The sequence below is a fragment of the Sciurus carolinensis genome, chromosome 2 (genome assembly GCF_902686445.1).
Source record: "Sciurus carolinensis chromosome 2, mSciCar1.2, whole genome shotgun sequence".
NCBI lineage: Eukaryota > Metazoa > Chordata > Mammalia > Rodentia > Sciuridae > Sciurus > Sciurus carolinensis.
This window is the reverse complement of record NC_062214.1, coordinates 100149029-100164198: the sequence shown is the minus strand read 5'-3', so window position 1 is coordinate 100164198 and position 15170 is coordinate 100149029. Positions and strand designations below refer to the sequence as shown.

General features: G+C 39.0%; 1 protein-coding gene across 1 annotated transcript in view; it reads right to left on the bottom strand.

The window, feature by feature from the left end:
* The window catches only part of Wdr72 (WD repeat domain 72), a 206265-nt gene extending 192025 nt beyond the window's left edge, over positions 1-14240 (bottom strand). The window contains exon 1 of the mRNA XM_047540696.1: positions 14071-14240. The gene's annotated coding sequence lies outside the window, so the exon portion shown is untranslated. The remainder of the gene's footprint in view (positions 1-14070) is intronic.
* Between the last annotated feature and the right edge of the window lie 930 nt (positions 14241-15170).

The window sequence follows — 15170 nt, the reverse complement described above, 5'->3', positions numbered from 1 at the left end:
GAAGACAAGTGCAATTGATATATGATTTAAGTAAAAAATATTAAATTTACTTTTTAAAATATTAAATATTTAAATAGAGGTCTAAATTTAGGTACATGCCAAAGAAAACCAAATTTCATTTATGACATGTTTGAATTTACTACCACTTATGGTTAATAAAGTCAAACTGCTTATTTTCCTAAGCTCCACATTTTGTTTCTAAACAAGAGAGGTTTCAGACTATTGCTTGAACATGGTTTTTAAATTTTCACTTTCTAGAAAAAGTGAAAAGCTATATTCAACGAAAGCACTCATTTTCCCCTTTCTACTACTAATTTTAAAAGTAATAGTCAATGTTCTGTATAAGAATCTTTATAAGAGGAAGGTACCCCAGATGGAGGGTGGTCTACCTTCTTATAGTGAAATCTGTAGAATCCACTGTTCTAATTCTCATAGACACAGGATATCAACCACTGTGATCTACTATGATAAAAATTAAATAAGTTGGAACTTCTCAGCAGTGGGCCATGGCACATATGGGGCCATGAATAGTTTATATAAAGATGTGTGAGAAATTGAAACTCTCAACCCTGTAAATACAAAAATAATTATTTTCTCTTTTTCTCTGTTTATGCTTTGATGTGAAGAAGGATTGGAAGCACTGAATTAAGTAAAACTTAACAAGGGACATAAATGATTTAAAGGTAGTGAGGGTTTAAATCATTATAGAGTCTGCCAAACCATATCTGTTCCAAAGACACAGCATGGTGTGGCCGCTGACTGCTGGAAACCTGCAGGACGAGCTCCTAGGGGCTCCCAAACTACTCAGATCTGAAGTGAAAATGTATTAAACAGCATGATTTAAAGCAGAAATAGCAACCATCTACCTACTCTTAACAATAAGAATTTCTGGATGATAATCTAAACCCATAGGACTCTTCAGTCATCAGTGAGGACGTGTTTGGCAAAGCTGTAAAGGTGCATCTGGCAAACAGTGGGTATTCCGATCACTGTCCCATCACTGGCCCCTAGCATGCTGCCAGCCACAGAGGTGACATTCATTAAATATTTCTGAGGTATTCAGCATAGAGAAGTGGGAAGAGATTTGAAGAGTGTGGAGTTAAACTCCTATTTTGCTGATAAGGCAGCAGAGGAAAGCTGATGTGACTTTCAGAAAACCAGACAGACTTCCTCTGTTGAAATTTTTATATTCTGGGGGAAGTAACCACTCTCTAATTCCTTACCTTTTCTCATCAAAACAAATGGAAATCTAAGGTTTGGGATTCTAGGTGGATCATTAGTTTGAATCCATCTCATTACCATCTCTATTACTATAGTTCAAAATATTCTTTCTTATGAAGAAAATAGAATGAGTCAGATAAACTTGGTCTTCTCTCCCTCCTCTACCTTAGTAGCTAGAAAATATTCTTTCAGTCTCATTTTTCTCATAAACAAAATGAGAAAAATATTTACCTTGGAGGATTGCTGAGAGGATAAGCAATTCCATACAGAAAATTCTTATCATTATCCCTCATTCATAACCAGCACTCAATGAGTGCTACTTAATGAGTTATGGAGGTAATGGATCACTAGAGTTTGACACTGTGGCTAGATCATGCACTATTGCTTTCTAGTGATACCTTCATGAGCAGGAGAATATTTCCTTTATTTTTACAAAGTTGTCACTATAATTTCTCTTCTCAAAAGTACTGTGTATATAATATTTGTGGCTATTACATTGGTTCATAACAATGTATAACTTATTATATTACTTTCCAAACTCTATGATGGTCTTCAAGTCAACAACTCCAGAATACACTGGGGTTCATAAATTTAGTAAATAAAAATATAAGATACCAGTTAAATATGAATTTCAGATAAACAATCATTTTTTAAAAATTTTAAGTGTGTCCTGTGAGTATTTGGGACATTCTTACACTAAAATAACAATAGCAAAAATAAACCTAATTATTTTCATTGCATGGAATATTCTTATAAAAATATTTATTATTTATCTGAAACTCAAATCATAACTGGGTCCTACAGGCATCCTAGGGCTTCTGGTAACCCTAGCCTAAAGACAAAAGTGAGACTTGAGATCACAATCACCTCTTCCTTCTTCTAAAGATGAGGAAACGAAGGCCTAGGAAAGTTGATTACATGGTCAAGGTGACCCAGGAAAGGAATGGCTAAGCCAGAACCAGAAACAGTTCACCTAACAACCCATCCAGAACTTGACCCCTGAACACCAGGAAAAAGGTGACCCAGAATCCTCGACCAGAAAACCTTAGTGCTATTCAAAGGAAAACTCCATTGTTATTTTGGTTGTTCTTGGGAAAAAAGAAAAAAGTCAAGCAAAACAACAATAAAACCTTTTACTCATCCAGACTCCAACATAATCTCCATAGCTTTTTAAAGCTGGGTTAGCACTTCCTGGATCTTCCTCCATAAACACAGTAGCCAGACAGCCCAAGGAAGGACAGCACACCATTATAGCTCCTGTCCTCAAGTCCACCTTCACCTTCTTCCCTTAACAATTTGTTTTTACCTTTCTGACTTGTCTGGGACCAGCAAAATAAAGAGTCTGATGCAAATGTGGTTTTGTGGCTGGTGTCTACTGAACACTAGAACTTTTAATCTTGTCATAAATAGCTTTGTACAGGGACACACCCAGATAATGAGTCTCTCTACCTTGCCACCTTCAAACATTGACAAATCTAGAACCTTTGACCAGTGACAGTCAACCAGAAAATATGAAGGATAAATTTCCCAGTTACAAGGCATGGACTTTCACAATAATGTCTTGAAAGTAAACATCTTTGAGGAAAGTAAAAATAGTGTGACCATTAATAATTGAGCTTTGGGATAAAACAGAGCTGAGTTTGAATTTTATATCTAACCCCTACACCTACGTGACCTCTCTGAATGCCATTGGTTAAGTGGAGAAGAATCTTGCCCATTTTTCTTCAAAATGGTGAGGGATGAAAATCAATCACTTCAAGATTCTTTTCTTCAAAACAGAGAACTTTGTCATCTTGAGGCCAGAGGAAGGTTTGCTTTTAAATTTTGAGTTTAGGTGGGGATTGAAAGAGCTTAGATATTAAAATACACTGAATTACAAACTCTAAATGGGTGCAGTGTATTGTGTGTAAATTCTACCTTCATAAACTTGAAAAAAAAATGGAGAGAAGAAAGAGCAGAGCCAAGTAGTGTGGCCAACATGACACAGCTAGCTATTAAATGACAATAGTTTGGGAGAGGGTACAGTGCAGCTCCAGAAAGGAACAAAAAGCAAAAGTAAACTGAAGAAAGCTGAAGAAAGTAACTGGATATCTGTGTAAGCCAGAGTGAGACCTGCTTTAACCACATGGAAATGCAAGGCCAGCAGTCCCTGGAGTCCGTGGGAACTGGAGGTTCCCAAACGGTTCTCAGAAGCCCTGTCCCCTAAGACCTGTTTGCACATGCTTCCTGAAGCAAAAGTTCTTATTTTATCAACAGACTACAATCAGATCATTCCTCAGAAAAGGTAAAAAAACTGTTTCTACTAAGTCAAAGGCTGCCCGAGGCATATTTGAATAACACAAAAAATTCTGTCTGGTCTACCCACTGGAGCATGAATATATCAGAATTAACCCTTAACCAACTTCAAAGTCAAGTTCTTCAAAAATTATTATTATTAAGTGATTAACTGCTATTTAGGAATCTTCAGAAAGTAATGTGTTTTAGGTAAGGAATACCTTGGTAGGTAAATGTTAAAATAACCCAGAGATCAAGGGAGACATTAAACATATATGCAAATTAATCTTTGAACTGCAAAGAGTCATGACATGGAACATGTATAAAAAAGCCAGCCAAGAAATCATATCCTTATCATGACACAGATGAAGTTTCCATCACAGCACACAGCTCTCCCAGCATGTGACTCAAAGATTTTCACAAAGTACTACCCTCAAGCTTCACCTGCTTACTTATTAAGATGCAGTGTCCCTTTTATAGCCACTGTTAAAGAGTTGAGCATTAGGGTGGCAAGGAAAACATGAGACTAACAGGGCAGTTTCTGGGTGCCACCTTTATTTACAACCTCAAAGTTTTAGGCTTTAAGAGGGCTTTTGGTTTGGTTTGGTTTTTATTGTTTTAGTCCATTTTTAATTACATTCAACACATAAGAGGACTAAAAAGACAGATGCAAGCTATTGGGTTGGGCCGTAGAGAACACAAAGAGTAGAAAAACAGAGTCCCCGCCCTCAAAGTATTCACAACTGAATCATCTTATGGTTAAGTTTAACTTAAGTATTTGTACTAATTGGTAAAGCAGTTGTGTGTGTGTGTGTGTGTGTGTGTGTGTGTGTGTGTGAGAGAGAGAGAGAGAGAGAGAGAGAGAAAGAGAGAGAGAGAGAGAGAGAGTCTGTGAACCCATTTCCAGTCTTGAGTCATATATATTCCCCATATCCAAGAATGATCTGAAATACTATGAGACTAATATATTTCTTTAAATTAATGTGCTTTAATTATTAAACTAACCTATGTAAACAAATGGCTCTGGTTTCCTTTGGGTATGGGATCTTCCATCCACACACACCCGTGCCAGCTACCTCACTAGAGCTGACCTGATGCTAGTGGCCTTGAATCTCTATGCTGAACAAAATAAACTTCTCTTCATAAGTTTTTTAAAAATAATACATAAAGTTATATAAATGAGCATATGCTTTGGAATCATGAAGGTCCCTAAATTTACAGAATTTGATGTGCTGGTTATATTTTTCAAAATACCCATTAAAATAATTACTCACCTAATTAACATAAATGCTGGCTGTATACCACCTAAAATAGCAATGGGAAAAATGGCTGCAATTAATTGCCATAGTCAAATCCATGCAAAACCTTACCCCAACTAAATGCATTCCATGAACCCCAACATTCTTAATTGATGATCCTTTCAGTTATCAAGCAAATGAGCCACTTGAACTTGAACTTCCTCTCATCACTTTGTTCTCCTCCTTCATAAAATGGGAATAATATCTACTTCACTTGGCTGTACTAAGAGTGAGGAGCCAGCATGAGCCTTGGGTTACTCCTTGGAGGCAACCAGCATGGACTAAAAGGTCAACTGTATCACGTATGTCTTTGGGAAGGTAATTTTACGACAGCAGGTTAGATTCCTCATCAACAAAAAGAGGATAAATAGTATCAGTCTAATAGGATTAATGTGAGAGTCAAGTTAGACAATCCACGGTGATCATTAAATAGTAAGTATTCAATAAATACTATCTGCTATTATTGGAAGACATTTTAAATCATAAAATGTGTACATAAATCCTGCTAAGTAAAATAGTACTAAGAGGAGCCTTGTTATTTATAATCCTTCATTTTATTTTTTGTAATTTATAGTAGACCCAGCTATTAAGTCAATTAAGCAAGAAATGAAGGTAAGACTTCAAAGATATCTAATTGGAAAAGTAAAATAATTTGAATTTTTGAAAATTGACTTAAGTTATCTACCATCTTTTCATCTTTTATGGGTTTTATTGAATCCACCTCAAAATTAATAATTCTAACTGCAGGTACTTTAGAATATGAATTTTTTTGGAAATAGGTTTCATTGCAGATATAATTAAGTGAAGATGAGGTCAAAAAGGCTTAGGGTGAGCTCCTAACTCAGTATGACTGTTGTTAAAATGGGGAAATTTGGAGACAGACACAACAGCGAGAGAAAGTCATGTAAAGTTGAAGGCAGAGATTGGGATGATCATTTTATAAGCCAAGGAACATCAAGATTGCTGCTACTAGGGAGGTTGAGGCAGGAGGATTACAAGTTCAAGGCCAGCCTCAACAACTTAGCAAGACATTGTCTCAAAAAATAAAAAAAAAAGGGCTGGGAATGTAGATTAATTGTAGAGCTTCCTGGGTTCAATCCCCAGTACCACTTGCAAGGTGTGGGGAAGACTGATTGTAAACCACTAGGAGGTAAGGGAGAGCCAGGAACAAATTTGTTCTCCCAGCCCTTGATCTAGGACTTCTAGCTTTAGACTTTTAAAATAAGATATTATTGTTTAAACCACTCAGTTTGTGTAATACTATTATGTACAATTCTAAAAAACTAGCAGAACATTTGACAGATTTCGTTACTTTCTAGTCAGAAGTTAGTTCTACCTTTCTTTCTGTGTATTCTTGAAACATATTTAATCTGAATTACAGTTGGTCACATAAAAAATTCTATTCTCTTATTTTGTATAAAAAAATCTCCTTTCTACGATACTACAGGCATCCTAAGAATATATTAATTTATTCATCAACAAATATTTATTAAGTTCCTACTAAATGAAAGGTTCACAACTCCAAGTCCTACACATGAAAACAGCCAGTGGGAGGCTGGTTGACACGAGTGTTCCTTAGGTACAACAGCCAGGGGGCTTCTCTCCCACAGTTGTCAGTGGCTCATTCCTACACCTTGGCTTCTCTTGCGGAAATTCTGGATTTTTCCAAGGGTCAGTTATCCCTTCCTTGATCCTGACACTCACTTCCCTTCTCTCAGCTCCAACACAAGTGACACCAGAAGTCAGTCCACACTCACGTCCATCCTTCTTTCCTCCCCAAGCAGATGGCAGCACTCTGGGGGCAGGAATATAGGGTTATGTGGAGGAGTCTGTCTGGAAAAGCCTCCCCAATGCCCATGATTCCAGTGTTTTCTGGTTCTGCACATCAATTAGGAATACCTTCCAGGGAAGACTTAAAGTCTATCCCTTGCATTGGAGGTTTATGAAAGTAGAATCCCATGGCATTTTGTAGAGGTGGTAAAAACAGTACAGGGCCTGAGGGTTATAATATTAAAAAAAAAAAAAAAAACTTAACCTTACTGGGCTATTAATTTTTTAAAAGGATATTTTCTGGGACTCCCAGCTCATTCTAACACGAGTTCCAGACCCAGCAGTTGAACCACTTACAACCACCCTTATCTTTATGTATGTTCTGTCATGAGTCAAGACAAGCTTCATTTCCTGCTCATAGTCCCTGCCTCACCTCTTTATTACTCAGAGAATTTTCCCTGTCCTGGTTCTTCCCATTTTCCCTTATTTCAGAACACATCCCACCTCTGCCTTCATTGTGTTTTCTTCTTTTTCCAAGTCTTAAGGCACAGTGTTAACAAATTTCACTGAAAAATGTTTACTAAACTCCAAATATGCGCTGATGCTCTGTTGTGGCTTTGCCATGCATTTGCTCATTGAATCCACATACCTCACATTAGTATTACCAGGTTGGGTAAATCTGAATCCTTTGGCTAGGATTAATTACATCCTAAGATATGTCTGACTTCAAGGCCCCACCCACTTCTCCAAGGGCCTGAGAGGGAGCTAGCATCATGTGACACCCTTACCTGTTCACAGTTCAGGTGGGCAAGCCAGCCCATCTATTTCTTCAAAGAAAATGAAACAAAGCAAAACAAATACAACTTAGATTCAACCACAGTGTGGTTAAGGTGCCAAATCACTCTTGTCTGTGGGTGAGCCTATAAGTAGATTTTTCTTAATATACAAAACCTATTTATTATACAGGTAAAGAGCATGCATGGGCAGGAGTGTTTTCAAACATCAGACTTAATACAAAAACAGTAGAAAGCCCATTGTAACATTGGGGTCACGAAGCAAGAGTCATCATGCAAAGCAAGATTTCTACTCTGAGAAGATTTCAACTCACTGTATGTCATATTAGGTAGCTGGAGAGACAGGGAAAGTCTTCACTAGACCTACAGGCCAAGAGATACCAAACCCTTTTCTCAGTTTCAGCTTGTTCCAGAAACAGTCCCCACCCGGTAAGGGAGATCCCTCTTGTCTCTACTCTGCTAGGTTTCTACTGACCAAAAAAGTCACTATCCATGGTATCAAGAAATTATGTCCCTGGAGCATCAACAAATGACCAAATCCTAAAGTTTGTGGGTATACGAGAGCCTTAGAGGCCTACAATCGATCCACCCCATTCTAACCAGCAAGAAACTACTTAGTAATACCTTGTTTGTATTTCTTGGAGGAGGGACACCAGAAACACTTATTTCATTCCGCACAATAATTCACCACAATCAGAGGGAGCACAGCAAGGGCAACGCCATCTCCCAGCTGCTGATTACATCAAAGGCTTGCAGCACAGATTCAATTTTATGATGTTAATCTCAGCCTGCCACTCAGAAATTTTCTCTGAGGGATATGATTTTTCTCAGGATTTCATTTTAAGAATGATTTTCTTCATCCACAATCAATAAAGATATGTTTTCATCAAAAGACTCTATCTTGGCAGAATTCAATTGGCTATTTCAATCCCTTTTGGTGACACAATATTAATTAAAATAGTTTATGTTGCACCTCAACTGGAAAAAGAGGTACTGAAAATAGCAGCTACTCAGAACACATGTTCTATACACATCAACATGGAGGGCAGAAAATAATTTTCTCCTTCTCCAGGCGACAGACATTAGCTATTCAAGAGAGTTGCTCTATTTTGGTTTATCTCTGTGACCTCACTGGGAAAAAATAATAAAAATGAAGCTCTTTCTGTTCAAACACATCTTCAAATCCTCCCTTCCCAGAGCTTCAAGAAGAGGAATGATAATTATTGTGTGCCTCTGTGGCATGATGGGCTATTTAGAGTCAGTGTTTCTTATAACTAAATAAATAAGAATAACAATGCTACTAAAATTTTTATCTCCAATTTTGAAATAATGACTGCAAGTGAACATATTATATTTCTCAAAAGCAAGCACAGACAAAATTTTCACATTTAAAAAGAGAAGAAATTTATGAAATGTTACTGAAAATAAAGGAATTATGTTTTAATAGTCACTTGGAAAGTGGGTGTTAATTCACCTAACAAATGTTTACGAACCACCTGACTGTTCTCTACCTAAGATTGAAGACCCCAGTTTCTTCCCCCAAATTCTGTCAAATCATGTACCTGTTCTCCCAGGTGAGAAAGACCAAGGCCTGGTTCCTACAAGGTATGTGGAGAACCCAAAGCATGAGGTGCTTAACTCAGCCTGGAGAGCAGCTCAAGGAGGGAAGATCAGTTACTAAAATACTCAGCGAACAATTTATATCCACATTTTAAAAAAGAATAAAGCAACTTAATCTAATGAAACATGCTATCTTCATAAATCAATCATTCTCATCTTCCTATCCTGAACTCATCCATCCATCATACTAAGGAAGGTGATAATAAAGAAAAAAGGTGTTTTGGATACCCTAAGAAGTCCAAGCATTTCACGGGACTCAAGAGACCACTTTTGTAAAGAGGAGCCTTATCTAATTGTTCAAAGAACACTCTTTTTAGATGAAACTGGATTGATACCATAAATAGAGAAAAAGCATCAAATTAAGGAACAGTATGGAAATGTATATAAATTTAGCCCAAGTCCATACTTATTATTAAAGAAAACAACCAGAAGGTAAGGCGACTTGCTTAAAAACAGAGTGGGCTGGGGTTTGGATTTGGTCGGTAGGTAATGCATTCTAGACAGAGAAATGACACTGTTCTCCAAGGATACTACATGATGTATAACACGGATACCAATGTTGGAAAAACACTGGTCAAAAACAGAAGGAAGCTTCAGTCAGGATCAGTATCGCCTTAGAGATCTGTTAAAATTCAGATTCTTGTGCTTCACACAGTATGAACCTCTAAAGGATAGAGTACAGGAATTTGAATTGAGACTAATTCTCCAAAGACATCCACATTTGAGACTAAGGAACTAGAATCAATCTCAGCATGCCTCCTGCACAGCACAATTAATGAAATATTCAAATTAACTGATTATATTTTTAAAATTCACTGAACAAAGAATGAGTAAATGATCAAAAAGAACAACTCCCCCCAAAATGTTCTTAGGCCAGGTATTCATGGCCCAGTAAGAATGCCAGTAATAGGCCTGACCTGGCCCTTAGAGAACTCTTTTTTTCCTACAATGACCAAAATCTAACATAATTAAATTATTTTGCTATCTACTGATGTCTACATTCATGGAATTTTTCCATGCTTTGTAGGGTACTGCAACACAGATATCTTTTCTTTGAAACCCACATGGGAGAAGAGCTAAAAAGGAGAAAAGTCTAGGTATAAAGTTATTCAGCAAATTTGTACAATGTTTGCAAGAAAGGTAACTCATGTGTGATCAAATTAGAATTTTAAGGCAAATTCTTCCAAATTTAAAGAGATTTTAAAAAAGCTAACAATGCCAAAGAAAAGTCAATGGAGTAAAACTGTATAATAAATTCCTCTCAAAATAGTCAGTTTGCATTTTGGTGCCCCAAATGAATCCATTTTCAATATCTCTTCCACACCAAAATATTTTCTAAGACTCACTTCAGTAGGTAAGACTGAGGCAATGACTTGGAGCAAAAAACTGGATGTAAAATGGCCAGAGATCCTATCATGCAAATGTAGGAATGCAAAACTTTTTCAGCAAGAAAACACTCAAAGTGGGTGGAATTCCTTTCATGAACCTGGCCCCAAAGCACACAGGTTAACAATGCAGCCTAAGATGGAGGAAAGCCTGCAGTGGTTGAAGAAGAAGAGAGCAGTGGTTGTGGAAGTATATATAACCTCTCACTTCATTTTAAAGCATAAGAACAGTTGAAAACATTTCTTGGTCTCCTTTTTGGAATATGCAAGAAAGCCATAAATCCCACCTGTATTCAAGTCTAGGTTAGTGCTCACCTGTCTCTAGTCAGGAGAAGGAGAGGGGTGGAGGGTATTACATTGCTGGAATGCCTACTATACATCAGATGGGAAAGTGTTTTATATACAACTAAGTCTTCTAACCGTGCTGTAAGGGAGACACCCTCATAGGATACACTCAAAGATTAAATTAGTACCTAATAATGTAAAATAATAGTGAGATCCCCATTTTACATTTGAGGAAATCAAGATTCTGAGGTAAAATAATTTGCCAACATCTTGCCAGTAGCCAGCAAAGGATGGGACAGCTTGACATGATTATAGGTGTCTTTTCACCCTACCAAACCAACTTTATACTTGGCTTGGGACACTTTCTCAGCATTTCCACCTGACAAATGCCTACAAAATTGGAGTCTTCAAAATTGAAACTAAATTTTAGTTGCTTTGAGACAGCTCTGGTTGATGTTTAGTACTGTTCAACTCTCAGCCTTCCCTTTTCTAATTATCAGAGTATTTATCACTCTGATCTAGTATTTCCTGTCTATTACCTGAACTCTACCATGAATGCTTAAGGAAGGACTTGTAGATTTTCTTCTTTGCAATCTGTTGGCAGGGAATTTTATATATGAACAAAAGGTCAAAATAGGCTGAGCGGTGGGATGGGGATGTGGCTCAGTGGTAGAACATTTGCCTGGCATGCCTGAGGTTCCAGGTTTCATTCCCAGTACTGCTGTAAACAAACAAACAAAAGTTTATACAGAGTGAACAAACAAACAAACAAAATACTGAGTGGGAAGTCAAAGAATTATTGTATCAGTCATGAGTCACCTCTCTTCTTCCTTCTTCCCCAGACAAATCAGTTTGAAAATGTTCATCTTAAGAGAATAACTGAGCTCTGCACAAAAAGCAAAAGAAAGAGAAAAATATCCTTGACTGATGATGTGTATTCTGATATCTACCAAAGAAGCCTAAAACCATATGAGTTTTCTGGACCTTCACTGATCACTGCTAACTCACAGGTAACACATCAATTAACCATAAGGTTAACTGGTTCAATAACTTACTTCTCTTTCATCCTGTACTTGCTCATTTTTCTAAATGCATAGGACTTTATATTTATCCTAATTAAGTTTCATTTGGCTAAAATAAAAAAGCAGGAAAGTAAGCATTAACAAAAATAATGCTACCCCTTATTGTATTTTATTAAGTGTGTAGACACTATGCTGCTTACTTCTGGTAATCACTTCACTGTATTCTTATGCCCCTAGCCATTATTATCACGTCTACTCTAAACATGAGGAAAATGAGACTTGAAGAACTTAACTTGCCTAATGTCAGAGAGGGAAAACAGACCTGCCAGTCTATAAATCTCATCCTCTTGAACACTACACTGTACTGCTTACGTGGGGTTAGGGTAGTATCCAGCATGTTAGGACATTTTCTGCACACATTCTTCTAGGGTGATGATTCCTAGCTGTAGACCTTGGTTTGTATTTTTAAAAAGAGTTCCAAAGAACCCAAATGTCTTTTCTGTTCAAAGACACGTCCCTTATTTTGAAGATTAAAAATGGTACATAAAAGATAAGGGAATTGCTGAGAACCCAAAATTAATCACAGGACTTGCCAGAACTTCAAAGTTGATCTGGGGCTAGAACTCCATGCAGTTAAATATTTTTAGTCCAGATTCCCATCATATGCCCCTACCTCCAATTTTGCCTAGAGAAGAACTGAATTGAAAAATTTTAACCATTGGGAAACAATAACCATATATACAAAACAGTATTCCAGAGACATGCCCTTTATGACATGCCAAAAGAATTATTAATAAGAGAGCCCCCCTTTTGTGAGCAATAATATTGAGCAGCATTATTAACTTTATTATTACATAACACAAAGAATAAGTGAATTGTCAAGTCCCAAAGTCATATGAACGTAGGCATCTTGAAACCTTGAAATACTCCTGATACTATTATTTCAAGGTTCCCTCAAGTTATTTCATAACTTAAATACACTCTTCTGTTCCTGCAGGCCTCTATGAACTAGAACTTCAGGTTTCTAAAGTATTTCCTCCATTGGGTAGAGTTAACACACACAGGGAGACGTTGATATTGTCTTGATAAAATAATCATAATTCATAAACATCTAGCCCCCAAAGTGGAAATATTGAAACTCAACTAAGAGTATCATTTTCTGTGGTATGAAAAAAAAAAATAATCACTTTGTCAGTGGGGTAGCACTCCCAACCACTGAGGAGGCTGAGGGGGTAGGACTGCAATTTTCAGGTCAGCCTCAGCAACTTAGGGAGACCCTGACTCTAAAAAATAATAATAATAATAAAAAGATTGGGGATGCAATTAAGGGGTTAGGAGTAATGTGTCACTGGGTTGGATCAGTACTGGCAAAATAATAAGCACTTTACTAGCCTACTTCAAGGAGAGTTCCTCTTTCTCCTTCAGCCCTTTGTATTCTTTACAGAAAACACTATGGCACATTTTAATATTGAAGGAACTAAAAGAAGGCTAAGTAACAAGTGATGTTTGCCAGAAAAGCCACAAGACCAAATTAACCACAAATACTTCCATGACAAGAGTGACTGCTTTCTTCCTTCCTGGTCTTCGGTGAGATTTAAGAAAAGTATAGAGATGAAAAGTCCTGCGGATGAGCAGTGGGGCGGGGGTGAGGGCGGGGTGAAAGAAAGGAACTAATAAATGTTTCCAAACACTTTCTTCTGGCAAAAATATCACCAACAGGTGACCCAGGCGCCAATAGTTGACCTTGAACTCATTTAGAATAATGCTGGGAGGAGGAATAAAAGGTTTTATGTAGAGCAATGTTCCGTTTACAAACCATTGTTAACTGTAGGCAAAATGCTATGATCTGTGAGGGCATGTTAAGAAAGCACCGGCCCCTGAAGGTAATATTCCCAGTATGTCACCTTCCCAAGGTTTTTGTGAATGCAGACACCCCCCATATGTTTTCCTGATCTCCATCCAACCTGACAAATGACAAGTCTTGTGCCGGCAGTGCTTATTGCTGGCTCAGCCACAGGTGCGCGCTCAGGGAAGTTTTTCACCAGATCCCCGTCCGCAGCACCTCTAGACTGTCCCAACGGAGTACGTCCTTCCAGCCGGTCTTTTGTTTCTTGACAATAAACTCAGTTGTAAAAGTAATTCAACACACTCCCGTTCCAGACAAAACTACCGATACCCAGTAAACTCCCAATAATGACAAGCAGGTCCCTAAAAGTACCCAGAACACGATGTATGTAAGGATACCGAGTCACCCTCAGCAATTCCCCCACCTTCCAACCAAAAATCAGTTTGACAGATGAGCGACTTTGCAAAGTACCGCAAAGAGTTGAGGGATTTTCCACGTGCAAGAACTTGGAGCAAAAGGAAAAGGTTTTAGCAACAGTTACGCGCGCGCGCCCACCTTCCTTTCGCGCCCTGTAGTCCCCGTTCTGCTCCGGGTTCTGAAAGAAGCAAGCCGAGGGGGCCACTAGCTGGGGGACCGCTTGGGACAAGGAGCCTGAGTCAAGCTCCGGGGCGTCCACCTTACGCGAGCTGTGGCACTGCGATGTAGCAGAGGACGGGCAGCTTGACCGCCGAGCCGCTGAGCACCTAGCGGAGGGCAGCTGGGTGGCCTTTGGGTCTGAAGGGAACTCTCCTCGGTCCCGCCCCCGGCCCCGCCCCTGGCCCCGCCCCTGTTCGCTCCGGCGGCAGCAGCTCTAGGCTGGCTCACCCATCGCCAGCTCCTCCCTCCCCGAGGCGCCGGAATAGGCCGGTCCGCAACCAGCGAATGCCTGGTCCTTTCGGTTCTGGTGAGTTGGAGTTCAGGTGAAGAATATCAGAGTAGCCCAGGCTCACTGAACTCTTGGCCCCGGGCGTTGGGGGCGACCGGGAGCTCCCAGAACTTTGATGAGGAGGTGTGTGAGGAAGTTTTCCACCTGACTGCACTCCCGGAGCAGGCAAAGCGAGATTCCGAAACTGCAAGAGTAGGTAAAAAATTCACCATTGACGGAACCAGCACGGAACCTCCTACGGGTGGGCAAGCACCACGATTGATTGCTTTTCTTAGGTTTCTCAGTTACTTTACCTCCAAACCCTGAAGGCGCCTTTGGCTTCCAAAGCCCCTGGAAACAGGTGAGGAGAGATGTTAACCCCTCACCCCCTTTTATTTTCACGGACACCTGAGTTCCCAAGTTCTATGGTTCTTCTAGCCAGGCCCACGACAGAGCACAAGTTGTAGGTCTCCCTCAAAGGTCTTCCCCTGTGCAGTCTGACTAGAACACTCCTCTGTTTCTGCATCTCTGTGCCTCCTTAGTTCCTGTTCTGGAGCTTCACTTCCCCAAACAGGTTAGGTGTGCGCTGTTCACTCCTAAGGTACCTCACTTCTGTCATAAACACTGTCACACAGTTAATGCACTGATTTCCCCTGCTACATTACAAACTGTGTTAGGCAGGGACACCAAACACAAACTAGATACCCCCTAAATATTGTAGAATAATGATCTGCATGTGACAGTCAACTGT